General features: G+C 44.6%; 1 protein-coding gene across 4 annotated transcripts in view; it reads right to left on the reverse strand.

The window, feature by feature from the left end:
- SBNO1 (strawberry notch homolog 1) overlaps nt 1–14,180 on the reverse strand; it is a 2,127,865-nt gene extending 2,113,685 nt beyond the window's left edge. For 2 of the 4 annotated variants that reach the window (XM_069619670.1, XM_069619667.1), the window contains exon 1: nt 13,847–14,179. The gene's annotated coding sequence lies outside the window, so the exon portion shown is untranslated. Of the gene's footprint in view, nt 1–13,791 lie in introns of all 4 variants that reach the window. The other 2 variants (XM_069619669.1, XM_069619668.1) reach the window with 2 other exon arrangements.
- Between the last annotated feature and the right edge of the window lie 1,620 nt (nt 14,181–15,800).

Below are 15,800 nucleotides of genomic sequence, written 5' to 3' on the forward strand. Positions count from 1 at the left end.
CAGTCAGAGAAGGGGAAGAGGTGGCAGAGGGGATAAGGTGGCGGAAGAGAGCCTGAAAATGAGATGTGTCATCCGCATAGCACTCAAAATTGGGGCAGAGAAGTGCCAGGAATTGGTTGAAATGCCAGGGAGATAAGTTAGAAACCTGAGGAAACACGACAGGTAGAGATAAAGGAGAGGAACGACCCAAGTTGGACCTGGTAGGGTCATCAGAGAAGAAAGAAGTCAGCCAAGCAAGGGCCTCATCGGTGACGGTAATACCCAGGTTATCACAGACGGTTGAGCAGGATGGCATGGTTGATTGTGTCAAAGGCAGAAGAGAAAGATCGAGATCGTAAGATGAGGACACAGGGGGTGTTGGAATCGAGGTTGGAGAGCAGATCTTCACAGATGTTCAGGAGTGCAGTTTCCATGATGGTCACATGGAGACAACCAACAGATTCAGTGTGAAGATTAAGCTGGGATATGGCCAGCTTTTCCAGGAGTTTGGCCCGGAAAGGAGTAATGGTGATAGTCAGTACCAGTCAGATGAGGGTGCACAAGGGTGTGCTTCCTTGGGGGTTGGGGGGCTGGGACTCCAGTGGCGAAGGAGTGGTTGCAGAAGTCGGCCAGAGCAGGCACCAGGGTGTCAATACGGTCCTTGATGGTTTTGGAGGAACAGGGGTGAACTTGTTTTGACGAGACTATCATAGATGAGACTTGTCTAGAAATCTTGTCTGGGGAGAACATGGGAAAGGCAGAGAAGGAGAAGTGGCCAAAGGAAGAGCAGGGAGGAGGAAGAGAGAGGACAGGATGTCCTGAGTTTAAGAATGAAATGAGAAGCCAGGGCCATGCAGAGGGCCTGGGAGGGGACAGGCGAGGTAGAGACTGCTGCAGGATTGGCCAGATTCTAGCAGATTTTAAAGAGTTTGGCCACCTTTTTGGATGTCACAGACTTGGATGAGGGCTCTTTTTGGTACAGACAGAGAGCCAGTATTGCCTTTCGAGCAGAAATCAGGCCAGTTTGTCAGAGGATGTAAAGTAAGCATGCCATTTCCTCTCAGCCACCCTACACTTGCGTGTAAGGGTGGAGAAGTCTGAGTCGTACCAGGAGTTGCACTTGTCTTTGGGCTTCAGGCAGATCCTCAGGACAGGGGCAAGAGCATACAGCGTATGAAATATAGCAGCGTGGAGCATAGAGAGGGTTGTGTCAGCCAAAGGGGGAAGGGGTGTTGAGAGAGTTGTGACCGCGGGGGGGGGAGGGGGGGTCGAAAGGGAAATCAGGGGAGGCAGGCATTCAGGGCAGCCAAGTGTGGGGTGTCACCACTAAGAATACAACATTGATACAATACCCTGGTAGATGCCATTGCCCGCCCCCTTCCCTCCCTCTCTCCCTCTCTCAAGCGAGTAGCCAGTCTTCGCATGTTCATTCTTAGGTTGAAAACGAAAAACTAGTAGGACCGTAGATTAGTTTTGCATACGATTAGTCTGCATTTTCAGATCTGAACTAATGTTGGCATAAAGCCCCAACAGAGATTCAGGGACCAGATTTAATGCCCAGTGCTGTTGTACTAGATTTATCTTTTGCGATCTAACATTTATGTTAGATCCATTCAAAAAGAAAACCTGGACAGCCAACAGAGAAACGTTGAAGGCTTGAACCGGTAAATGTACAGCTTGATGTTCTTACCGGGCCCGTTCCACCTGAGATGAAGTGGCAATGTCATATCTGCTCAAATTTCCTTTCAAAGTTATCACAAATTATGCATCTGGTACCTACATCAACATGTTGACGACTTTTGAATACAACTCGCTGTGGGTCTTGCTTTCTTCCGACCAACCACATGTCAGGGTATCATTCTTTAAGTTGTACACAGATTATACTTAGGGATACTATTCCCAGTATCACCTGAAATGGTGAAGAGCAATATTTCCGAGCGAGATTACTCAATGGATCGCTTCAATAGGAGACGCTAAAAATTGTATGCCAGAATCAAGGGCGGGGGAAAATGACAGTCCAAACTACCCCCTTTATTGTTTTTTTTGCTTCTTCAATTTTGAAGAACAGGCAGTGGCCAGGAGAGGGAGTGTGTTCCTACATGTCTGGGATTGGATTGTGAAATTAAAACATGCAGCTTACAAACGCAAGGTACACAATGGATTTCTTACAAAACGCACAAAATGGCCTCTCGCATACGAGCGCTACCAAAGGCAGCGCTAGGAAGAGGGAAGCTGTGACAGAGGCACGCAAAACAGTACATGTGCGCCAACAGGCAATGTGAAGTAATGGAGGAGGCAGGGTATGTTACTAAGTCCTTTATTGGAGACATACCCTGTGGCCACGCTGCCACTCAGCTCCCTTCCAACCGTTAGTCTGTGGCCTGGAATGCTGACTGCGTAGCAACACGAGCCAGCATTCCAGCATTACATTACAACACTTCTCCCACCTTAGCAACATACCAACATGACAGAGAACAGAAGGGAAAACAACAACTAGACCAGAATAACCCCCCGTCCATTTGTGAGACATTGGATGGAACTGGAAAACAAAATGCTTCCTGGTAACAGGAAGCACCACAGAACTATGCAAACATAAAATGTAACATGGTGTCGTGGGTACACCCACAAAATGAGAACAAAATGCATAAACAATATACCATGCAATACATCATGGGAACATACTAGAACTCAAATGCACACACTACTCACAACCACCCTCCCAGACTATCTTTAATTTTAACAGAATCATTCATTCTAACAGGAGGTAACCAAACCCTCAATGGCCTCCCCACATCGCTACCATCCAATGCACAAAATACACTCAGACGCCACACTCACTGCATCACCACGACTGTCACCAGTGGGCACGTCACTGCCCCCCCCATTCCAACAGGCAAGCGGGCCAACTCCATGGCTGCTCCACTGAAAAATTGCTTAAATGAGGCTCCAAAACAGAACCACCCTGAACAGATGGCACCACTGTAACACCCCTAAACAACTATTATTCTCTTGCTCCACCTTGTCCCATCATCCAGAACCACATATCCTGTCCCCACCACGACATGAATGCACTCCTCCCCTTTTGGACAAACTTGATTTTATTTATTTTTTTAACACGCAAACACGATCCCCAACCTCAGGTTTTTTTTCTCACTCTGCTGAGCCCTCGGGTTATTCTGGTGTACATGCTCCCTTTCCAACACCTCCCAACATATTCTCTGTGATAACACCCACAACAAGGGCAGTCACCCTCAACCTGGACCCAGCTTTCTACTCCTCATGAGCTCAAATGGTGATTTGCCAGTAAACAGCAAGGGTGTCCGCCTACATGCCGTCATAGCCTCAGAAACCACCTCCTGCCAACACAAACCGTTGGCGATGGCCAACTGAATGCCCCCTCCTTTTTTTGTTTTGGTTTGTACAAACCTTTAAAAAGACAGAATAACATACAAAACAGCAAGGATGCTCCACTTTCTCGTCATCCAGAGCAGTGACTTCCATCATGGATGTTAGATATACTGGCAAGAATAACACTTGTGTCTCAATGCGTCATTTGTTGGGTCTCAAGAGGAGTCCCATTCAGTAAAACAAGATTTTAGATCTTTCAAAAAAGGATACTAACCCAAACATAAGTTTTCGATCTAACCTCTCGAATATGAATTTCGACCAGCCGTCCGCACAGTAAGTTTGCCGTGCCCAGAAAATAGGGCCAAGTAGGTGAGTTCGTAGGATTCTTAGCTTAAGGGAAAAAAAAAAGAAAATACATTTTTTAAAAGCCCAGGTGTTTAAGAGACACATTTTCGTTTCCCTTTATGTTCCAAGTTCTAGTCCGATCTTTTGTGAAGAAGAGATGAAGTCAAAATTGCATAAAGAGCAGTCTCAAGTTTTGGTCAGGTGATAGTAAATAAGGCTGCAGTTCGTCATAGGCTCTTGTTTCAAAAAGGCACGTCTTTCATTAGGCAGGATCTTGAACGTTGTGCACAGGTTTGTTGCCAATCTGCTCTCCATAGTTTGTTTCGCCTTATCAGGGTTGTCTATCAAGGTGGTAACCAGAATGTCGTTCTCTAAAACTTTGAGACAAAGTTTGCCCCACATGGAAAAGACGGTGTGATCCAGGTCTTTGCTCAGGTTGTGGAGGATGTTGAACTGTGGTGCCGGAGTGGTTATAACAGACTTCCTGTACAGGTTTAGAAGGTTCCCACACACTCGGCGTGAATGGATATCAAGTCTAATTCGTACCTTAACTTTGAAGTTGGGCATCCTTTAGGAAGGTGAAAGGCTCTGGTCCAAAAGCTGTTCAACGAACTCCAGAGGTCGTGTGAGCAACCGAACATATTTTCTGCTCCGTAGATAAGAGCCGGCACGGCTTTTTGCCAGTAAAAGGCTATTATGGGCTTTATCGAAAATGTCCACTTTTTTTGTTGATAATAGAGGCTTGGCAAGCCAGCTGTCAACATTTTCTCCTTGTTGCTTCCACCCATGGTGCACCATTTATCTTAGAGCTCATCAATGTGCCCAAGTATTTGATGTAAGAAGATATCCTTAGGCTTGTTTTTTCAAAATGCCAAACGTGTTTTTTTTTTTTACAGCCACGTTTTTGAGTTAAGTTTTGAAGTGTCAAGATTTCGCATTTCTGTTTGTTGTTACACAGAACGTTCCTGTTGACATACTTCAAGTGCATCAAGCTTCCGTTGAAGCCCGATGGCCGTAGCATCAAGAGGAATCAAGTTGTCCGCTTAGATGAGCCAGCTAACGTGGGACCCATGAATCTTAGGAGAGAAATCGGCAACGTTGTTAAATGTTTCACCGATGTACGAGATGAAAAGATTGAAAATAATGGCTGCCAAGGGACAGACCCGTTTCACGCCTTTGTAGGTGTTTATTGCAGATGACAATGTCCCATCATGGTCCAGTCTAATTTTGATGTACGTATTTGAGTGAAGTTCTTTAATAGCTTCAAGTAAACTTGATGGACACTGCCAGGCTTTTAGTTTGTTCCACAGGATTTCACGGTCAACGCTGTCGAAGGCGTGGGAGAAGTCTATTGCTGCTACATCGATTTTTGCATTTGTTCTAATAGATTCCATTTTCATGATGTTCAGCAAGAATGTATTGAGACCACAACCAACACCTTCACAAAGCCTGCTTGCCGAAGATCTATATAGTTGTTTTCGGTTGACCATTTAAGCAGCATTTGTTGAAATTGACTTACGTAAATGTATCCCAAAACATACAATCTTTTTGATTAGAACGGTTGCCCTTTATAAAGAGGGCAACAATGATGGTGCTTTTCCACGATGTTGGGGGGTTGCACATTTGATAGTAATTCTGTCAAACAGCGTAACACAGAAGTCTGCCCATGCTTTGGGGTTTAACTTGATGGTGTAGCTGGTGAGCCCGTCAGGTCCCAGAGCCCTTCCTGCACATGTTTTGTTAATTGAGTTCAGAATATCCACTCTCTCAAATTTTAGATCCCAATGATCCATTTTTGGATAGTTCTGGTAGTTGACACCTTTGTTTTTTTCTTAACATTTCTGTGTAATATTTCACCCAAACTTCTTCAGGAATGGGTGAGGATTGTAAGCATCCTGTGTTGCTGATCTGTCATTGATAAGGCTCAAAAACTCAAAGTGCTTTTTGTTTTTAATTTTCAAGAGCATTTCTTCAGCATTGTTCTGTAGTAGAACTATGTTATTAGCCTTACTCCAGTTTTTATATTGCTGCATTGCATGTTTCTTTTTGGTATGATAAAGACCATGATCCTCGCAAAATAACTTTCTTATCTCTCGGCGCAGCAGACGTTTTCGCTGTAACACGTGAATGTCCAACTTGTGTTTATGACAGAACTTCGGTTGTTTGAGGCCCGGTTTCTGTTCGTAGAATTGAGCCAACAGATGTTGATATTCTATCTAGCCTGGTTCTAATTTAAGGCTGGACACGATCCTGTTAGCATCAGTGTTTAAGATTTAAAATCGTATTCGCCCAGAGCGGAAAGAAATAGGATGTGACCAGGATGGCCCCTTCACAAAACCATTCATCCTTTCCACCAACCCATTGGCACACCCATTGGCACACGGGTTATATAAAGCTGTCCTAGGATACCAGATTCCATTGTTTCTCAGATTGCACCTCATTGTCTGTGACCATACTCGCAGGCACACCTTCCTTGTCAAATATCCTTTTGAGGAAACACCTTACTAGCGGTTACTGTTCCAAAAGCAGCAGCCTCGACCCACCCCAAAGTATAAATCGACCAACACACATTTCAAGCCATCTTCGAGACAACACATGGGACCCATAATGTCGAATGCCACCTTGGACCATACCTCATTTGGAACAGCCACAGGGTACACTGGTTGCCACCGCACAACTCTGCTCTCATCACTCATCACCTCATTATCCATACCCGGCCACCAATACAACTCCTGCAACCTCCTTTTAGTTAGGGACCTACCAAAATGCCCCTAATGCGCCAGCTCGACAAGCCTTGCTCTCAAAATCACAGGAGGCAACAGCCCATCCACTCTCGCGATACTGCAGCCCTCCGCCAGTTCACTCAAAACATGCATGTACACCCTTCCCTCGTCCCTGCCAAAACTTAGACCCTCACTGATCCACAACAACTCTTAATCCTTAAATGATCCCCCCCCCCCACTCACTCTTATCCGCAGCAGGAAGCACACATGCCACCTGAGTGCCCACATCACACCCCCCCCCCCTGCCAGTGCCCCCACCGGCAATCGCGATAAACAAATCTGCCACAACATTCCTTATGCCTGGTAAATACTCCACCATGAAATTGAATTCCTGCTCATCCACCTCACAATCCTAGGGGAGACGGATCCCACACCCTTAGTGGTGAATACATGTACAAGTGGTCTGTGGTCCGTCCTTATGACATACGGAATTCCCCACAGAAAGTCCTAAAATGCTTTGACGCCCAAGAAGCAACACACGCCTCCGTCTCAATAACTGCATACAGCCTCCAAGCATCCCTAAGCGCCCTAGACGCAAATGCAATCGGCCTGCACACATCTTGCCATTGCTTCAACACTGCCTCAAGGTCGACCTCACTGGCATCCGTTTTATTCTGTGGGTTGAACGAACTCAAAGATGGCGCCCTATCCACATCCTCTCAATTGTACAAATTCCACCCTACACCAATCAAACTTGGCACTCGATTTCAAGAGGGCACGTATGCATACATTTTTCTCTGCATACAATTTTTAAAAAGTATGCCGTCGACGTAATGCTCAGTCACCCCCAAATACAACCCGAGCTGGTCCTTATTCAACAGGGAAGGGGGACAACCACTTGTCAACAATAATGTGTTGATATTAGGGAGAGGACGATCAACACAAATATTGGAGTTAAGCTCCCTAAGGTACACACACATCCTTAATCCTCTGTCCCGTTTCTGCGCTACCACCACATGGGACAACCACTCAGAACTCAATTGCCTCTATGATCCCCGCCTCCTGCAACTTATCCAATTCAAACTTCAACCCTTCCCTGGCCAACACGGGAACACTCTTGACATGGTGTACCTTGGCCACCGCCCCCCTCTTTAGGACTATTTTGCGCGATAATCCCTGCAAAACACCTAGTCCCTCCACAAACACTGTGGGATACTGGTTACATAAATGTTATGCAGACATCTCACCAGACACTTACTCAACACAGGCACACTCTTACCAGGACGTATATCTGTCAAGTGCTGCTTGTTCATCCCCACCCCAAAACACCAGCACCTTTATGTGCCACATACAATTTTCCTTCCATGCGGTGTTTCTTGAATTCAATTCACACCCATTCATACCCCAATACTTTTATGGGCACTTGCCCATATGCACTGGGATTAGTGTCCAGAGTTTTAAGAGCAGACACCTCCTTCCCAAAATTCTCTGTATACTTCCAGAAAGATTATGGTATAAGGGGAACCCGAGCCCACCAACATTTACAGACGCACACCACTCACCGTCAACACGCCCCACTGCCCCTTCTTGACATCTCCACCCCTTCCCTCATCACACTGCCGTCAAGGGTCCCAGCACTCCCTGCAACACGGTCAGCCTCAGTCATCCTGACATTCTGTCTCCTTGGACACCTCCATCCTCCCCCATACATCCTGGCATAATGCCCTTTATTCTTAAAATGCCTACAGTCCACAGCCCATGCCGGGCACTCCTTTGCCCCAGTGGGATAACTCAACCAACCGCACTTCTTGCATGCCTCCCTCATCCCACCCCCTCTACTCAGTATGTTAGACTGCCCACTTCTCTCGCTTATGCCCTTCTTGAATGGTGGCAACACTGCCAGATTGATTCCTCTTGACCATTCCTGTCCGTCTTCTCAGTGACAACCTGAACACTGGTACACAATTCCTCTATGGCTCTCGCAATTTTTATTACCTTTTCCAAGGGTGGGTTTTTGTCTATCCAAAACCTGTCACTGACCTTGGAATTGCTCATCTTCATCATGATCTGGTCTCTGATGTATTCCTCCTGCACCCCTGTAAACTTGCACGTGGCCATGAGGGTTCACAGGGCGGTAACATAGGGATCAATCCCTTCCCCCACTCCTTGTGCCCTGGTGAAAGAAAATATCGTTCAAGTACCACATTGGGTCTCTTCCCAAATCGTGCTAATTTCTTGAGTCGTTTCATGCGCACTCACTACTCTCACCCGCCGGGGATGTACATCTCTTCACCTGGAAGGTGCCTGAACACCAAGTCCTTCAGTTCCAAAATAATTCAATAATGCTGCCTCCTTTTTTCGTTATTGCTGTACCACACTCCTCCAGCCGCTCTCAAATACACTTTTAACGCGTACACCCATAGATCAAACAAGACGGGGGGGTTCGCCCAGGGACATAGGCTGGGGGCATTCTGCCGTTGTGTTGCATGATTGGGTTGGGGGCCGCTCCAGTCACTATGCATGTGCACCTTGCACAGAAGTGCACTGCGCGTCTTGCTGCCTTTGATGGCCCTTCACACTTCTAGTGCCCCCCCCTGCTGTACAGCTTATTGATTAAAATGCAATATCCACTTGATGTGACATAATAGCACAGTACTCTCCCTTATAACGGAACCTTAATTTGCCAATTCTGGTGTGACGCACTCCAATGCTGGTTACTCGAGGGTTTCAGTAACTATCCTTTATTTCCTCCTGCTGTGCACCTCAGCTGCTTATTTCTACTGTGCAACTACCATAGCAATGTTTGCCTGGGAGTTACTAGGCAACCCAAAGAGGGCCACCAAGTGCGTCATCGCTAGGCCCTTTCCTCTAGCATAATGTCAGCACCAGCGTTTCCCCAACTCCAATGCTCGGGGCTTGATGTGGCCTGGATTTCGGGCAGCAGCCGCCGCCCGTGGGCCGCAATACTTACTCTGCTTCCTGGGTGGTGGCAGAAGGAGGAACTGCAAAATGATCGTGCAGGCTGCTTCGCACACGTGGGTAATAAAGGGTCTGTTCCTCACCATCACAACCCTCGTCGCCAGTGAAGTAATGGGGGGAGGCAGGGTATGTTACAGTTTAGTCCTTTATTGGAGAGACGTGGCTGCACCGCCACCTAGCCCCCTTCCAACAGTCAGTGTGTGGCCTGGAATACTGACCGTGTAGCAACACGAGAAAGCATAATAGTTACATTACAACACAATGCAGCTTCGCTGGCAGTTTTATACTCCCAATAAAGAGGTCACCTTTTTACTTAATGCTGTGCCTATACTTGGTCATCACAATCTAGTGTGTAGCCTCAAAATTAAGCATCATATTAGAGCATGTCATTGACAGTACTCTTGGGACAGCTACACAGGAATCAGCGCAGTCCCCAACCACTATGCCACACAAGCTTGTGCCACCACTGAAACCCAGCGGAAGCAGTTGGGACCAGAGTTTAAACCAGCTGGGAATTCTCGGTTTGAGCTTTATCAGCTATTCTTCCCCACCTCAAACCCACCTACCCCCAACAAAAGCACCGTAGGATGGGCTCGGGATTCCCTTGTACTGCACCTAGGTCACTCACCACACAATGCTCCAAAAATTGCACTGTAACAATAGCATTGCTTCAGCAGGTAACCAACAGGGAGGGGTTACCATATTCAACAGAATAATGGCAGCCTGACAACCCAATATCCCCACCCACGGACAGCAAGAAAAAAAAGGGGGTGTGGGGGGAAATTGTGTAGAAGCTAGGGATGTGTATAAACCCCTCTGACCTAAGCAGAGAAGGGGCCCCAAAAAAAAAAAAAAAAAAAAAATATATATATATATATATATACACTCAGCCCTCCCAGGCCCTAAACCAACGTGACAAACATTGCTTTCTCCCCCTTTCCAGCAACATGTGCTAAATGGGAATACAATTAATTGGGCATAACAGAAACTGGCAATGTGTGCTTACCCGCCCTAACGTAATCTCAGAACACTTAATGTGAACTAACAATTTGCTGCCTGGGCTTTAAAAAATGTTTTCAAACGAATCAGCTGCAATTCCATAATCGAAATCTGTGTAGGGTCCTGCGCAAAATCAAAGACCTAGATTGCGCAAAGACGACAAACAGCGGCCAAAAACAAATTGACGTCACACTTACCTCACAATACAAAAAAGCTCAACAAATGCAAAAAAACAAAGAAATTCCCCAAGGTGGCTCGAAATCTGATACTAAGAGCGAGACTGTCGCGCTCTAACGAAATTCTACACATTAGAGGTCGCTCTCTAACACCAATCTGCCGCTTTTGCCAAGAGTCATCGCCCCATCCCGAAGAAACCATTCGACACCTGATGGTATGTTCAGGGACGCGATCGATTAGAGTAAGATACCTAACCAATTTAGTTGGAGCTGACATACCGCCACAGGAAGAGACTTGGTGGAACAGGCTCATAGACCGTGACAGAACCAGTTGGCAAATTGTGAATGATTTGCTTCAAAGGAAACCCCCTCCCGTGAAGGTGATACGGTCACCAATAAGAAAACATTGCACCGCAAACACAGCACCCAACATCACTAAACAGGAACTGAAGCTCCTGCAGACAGTGCCATTGTTAGGGAGGCTAAGATTCATGAGGCACAGGGACAACTACAGATCCAGAATGCAATAAATAGTACATTAACGGACAAACCTATTGTAACAAATCGATTTTAAAATAATACAGAGATGAAGCGAAATTGAACTCACTTCATCTACAAATAAAGTAGAGAACTTTCAATAATGCCACCTTTTTAAGCGATGATCTTTAATGGAATATTCACCCAAACGAAGTTTTTCTGGCACCTTTGGACACTACCATCAAACAGCACTACAGATGACAAATATCCACTTCAACTCCTTAGCAATAGGTAAAAGCTCCCCAAAAATAAAAAAACTAGGCGTAATTTTGTACTCCCTACAAAATAAAGGAAACAGACATTTGAGCCTGCGCCCCCCCCCCCCCCAACTGCCAACTCGTTTCATTCACAGAGCTCCATGTTTGTCTTTAAACCAGTAATACATGTAATGCCACAAGAAGAAACGTATTACTGCGTGATCAGAAAAGAAACTTACTTTTTAGTGTACATGAATAAAATAGGTGCATTGAATTACAAAACATTTCTGATTAACAGTTCAGAACAATTTTTATTTGGTTATTAAATACTCGTAACTTTTTAAAAATAGGGAGTAAAATACTGCCACTTAAAAATCTCAACTGGAGCACTGCCTTCATATGTAAGACAGTAGACGAGCATACTCAAGGCCAAGATATATACACACACTGGTCATTAGAACATGTTTTTACAGTTTTGTACACAGGGCCCAAGAGTAGCGGGGGAAAAGGGTTTATGAAAGCAGATTGAAATGCATTTGCAAACAAAATATTATTTGATGTGTTTTCTATAAGCACAGTGGTCAGTTAAAAGCGTCTCTGATGTGGGCAGGGAATGAGTTATATCTAGAAAGTTGCTCCAACAGGCGACGAGACGTTGATAGGACCCAACCAGACACAATTCGAACTGAGCAATGTTCACGGAGGCTCTACATTACATCAAATCAAAATGACAGAATATGAAGAGTGAACAAGGCATCCGTACCTGCACTTCTACAAAGAACTGCATTTTAAAAGAGACTTACAAAAAAGTACCATCACAATGAATTAAAAGTTTACAAACTTTAATAATTGATGCAAAAGTATAAGAGCTAAAAGAAGTAAGAGCTAAAAGAAGTTGAATTGTACAAGGCAATTTCAGGCACGGCGATTTTACTTCAAGTGATAAAGATCCGTTTGTGCAACCAGGTCCCAAGCACGAAAAAAATCGTCCGCTTCCATTTAAATGAAACCAATAAATACAGCGTACGATAACAAAAAAGGAGTAGACTCGTTATAGAAATACACATTAAGCAATTAAACATTGTTTTGCATTCAACCTAGACATCTACTTACAAACAAAATATACATTTTGCATCTCTGATCAGCGCCGCTACGGCTACTTTATAAGCGTGAAAAATGTAATAGGCTAACAAACAAAAAAAATAATAATTCATAATTACATCAAATCTCGAATACACTTAATGTTCACTTAAATCCACGAACAATGGTTAACATTGTGCCAATTTCTACTAAATAGAAAATGCAGATATGTGGGGTTTCATAGAAAACAATGTGATTCGTCACTTCTTAATATAGTAGTGCTAATTAAGCATTACTTGTACCCATTAGGGTCAAGACTAATGAACGCTCGAGATAGATGCCTACTTAGCACCGTGGCATCATCTAACAAACAGGGGCACACCAGTTTCGTGTAGTTTCATTTTCCCCACACTGGCGCACAGCTGTTTGCCACACGAATGACAGCATCACAAGCTGTAAAGGTCAGGCGAACAAACGCAACCTTCCCAGTACCACGTGTCTGGCACATAAGCTTCCCGGTCAAACGCATACCTGCTTTCTCAATACAAATGCGTATTGTGAAACAAAACGACGTTGGGCCTCCGACTGCCCTTTGCCAGCCATACTTCTGTCATTAAGACGTTTGCTCAATAATAGTTTTCAGGCGGGGATGAATCCGCTTTGCCAGTACTAACTTCTCACAACTCGCTTATGTGTGATCTTTGGTACTGTGGAAGTTCTGCAGGGATACCGACAGCTGATTAAAAAGGCCGTCAAGTCAATAAAGGATAGCAAAGAGTGATATCAAAACAGAATGCATCTCCTTAAACGGAAACCTCCACTCGGGTTAAGGAGATGCAAACTTTGCCTAGGAATCATATAGAAGGAATTGTTGTAGCGCACTTAAGTCGGAAGAACTACGCCCGTGAAGTAAACTATAGAAAGAAGTGAAGCAAAAAAGGGAGGTCGTCCAAACACCTACTGTCTACCACTCCGAAGGGCAGCAACTGCCCACTTCAGATGAGATTCGTGATTTGGACAAATGTGGTCTGCATCTCACAGCCAAGCGATTCTCACTTCTGGGAAAATCCAAAAGTCATGTGGCGGGAGCATTACAAGAAACGTTGGGCACCGCCTGTGATGCTGAAGGACCACTGCAAGCTGCCACAATGACAACGGATGAGGAATTTCCAAGTACACGTGCGGGTTGAAGCGATGAGTTTCCACCCACTCCCCCATTCCAGTAGAGCGAGGGTGATACACAGATAATTGACCGAAAGCAATGTCTGTGCTCTTTCGCTTACACACAAGGTGGGGGTTCACATTCAAGAGAAACGGCAAACTAGCAACCCCCAATAAGAGCCTGGTCGCGGAGGCCGCTCCAAATACGGCTGTCAACACAAAAGTGAAACTACTGACGCCCGGGCAGCAGCCTTACAGTGAACCTACCGCGCAGTTCACATACCGGGTGAATTGACAGCGCGCTCCACGGCCCTGAACTCACTTTGTCCGCTCTCCGACACCGTAGCTGACACGCGCGTTGCCTCCTCTTCCTCTCTCTTCAGCTTTCTACCTGACCGCCGCCATCTTTACCGGGGGAACAGCAGCCGCGCGCAGCCCCACACCACGTGACCCCAGTCGCAGACAGAGCAGGAAGATTCTGGAAATCCCCTGCGCTGGAGAGGGACCGGCAAGCTGCGTGCAGATGCGGAACTAGACCTAGATCGGCACGGGATTCTTCGCGAGGAGAGGCCGCAGCGAAAACGCATCTTCGGGGTGTCCTTTTGAAGTTATTTGGGTCCTGGGGAGCGGACGGCGGTTTGCAGTCACGTGACAGATTATTTTCCACTGCGAACGGGAAATGGCGTCAGCGCAGCCACTAGGAGTGATGGGAGAAAGTGTGGTTCCGTCCCTCCATATTGAGAAGGTCAAATTCCCATATGCTTGGCATAACTCGTGTCGTGTATGGCTTCCATATTGAAATGTATATATCTCTACTGAAGCAAATATAGGTACATCAAAATTATGTTATATCCTTGTTCAAGATGCCCCACGTCTTTGTAAAGTTTAACTTGTTCTAGTTATGCATAATATTTTAAGAAATTAATACATATGCATATAGTATATTTAATTACTAAGATGAGCGAAAGCATTCGAATATTTTTACCCTGATTTTTCGGAATTAAAGGTATCATTTATAGATTATGGATGTTCGTAGAAATTCGAGAACCCAGTTTTGATTATCATATACACCATTTACAAAATGGATGCCCTATTTACGTAGCTACAATGTCCCAAGAACTGGGAGTTAGCACTTGGAGTTTCCCTTTCCTACCTTAGATCGGAAATTCTTGACACGTTGTAAACACTACAGTTTGAACCATCTGTAAGGAAGCGGAATAACGTGCGCCCTCGTTCACCGCAGCGCCTGAAACAATTGTAATATTTTTTTTTTGTTTTTTTATTCCAGTTGTTTTGGTCGCGAAAAATTCGAGACCTTTCAACTTTAAAATACATACAAGGGTAAAAATGTTACAATAATAAAATAAATGAATATTAACATATTAAGAAAAAAACCCACATTATTCTTAGAAAATTACAATCAAATCCAAATCATCATAATAAAACATCAAATTTTCAGATATAAAAAAAACAAAACAATCATTTTGTCGTTGCATGCTTTGCTATTTTCAGTTGATACAAGTAATTTACAACAGCATATCTTACTGCCTTTCTTTTGGTATAAAATAATAGGTCCTATAAGTTTTTTGAGGTCAAAACCTGCTGGTCCGTGAATAAATGCTTAAAATGAACACAACGGACCAATAATAATTTATCACATTCTGAACATAAATGCTTGAGAGTTTCCGCATGCTGTTTACAGAATCGACAGGGCAGAACAATGCCATCATTGCTACGTCTGTTCAACACGTCATTTGTCGACCATAGGTTTAGCCTGAATCTCATTAAGCCATTTCGATGGCTAGGGCTGGGTGACCTCACCATATAATCTGCCACAGTATTGTAACGTTTCAATTCAAATGGATATTCCACAAAGTTTTTATAGTTGGCACATGCGAGACGTGTATGGATCCAGTCTGCTTCCCATATTTTTATTTTCGCTCTATTTGGGTTTTCCATTAACAAGGTTGAATCTATCTGGGCCTTTTCTAGAATGGATTGAATTTTTAGATGCCATACTTTCGGAAAAATATCCATTGAACTCAATAAATATGTGGAAATAATATTGGTGATCCCTTTTGTGAATTGATTCAATAGACATTTGCAATATAATGCACACAATTTCCATTTGTAAACTGCATAAACTGAAATTAGGCCCAATTCATATCTTAAAAGTGGTAGAGGTTGTGAGTTTGGCAAATTTAAAACTTGCCTCCAGAATCGACCTTCTCTGAAGGCCCAGCTAGAATACAACATTATTTTCTGGGTCTCCGCAC

This window comes from Ambystoma mexicanum, chromosome 10, assembly GCF_040938575.1.
Source record: "Ambystoma mexicanum isolate Mex_15411 chromosome 10, UKY_AmexF1_1, whole genome shotgun sequence".
NCBI classification, from domain to species: Eukaryota; Metazoa; Chordata; class Amphibia; order Caudata; family Ambystomatidae; genus Ambystoma; species Ambystoma mexicanum.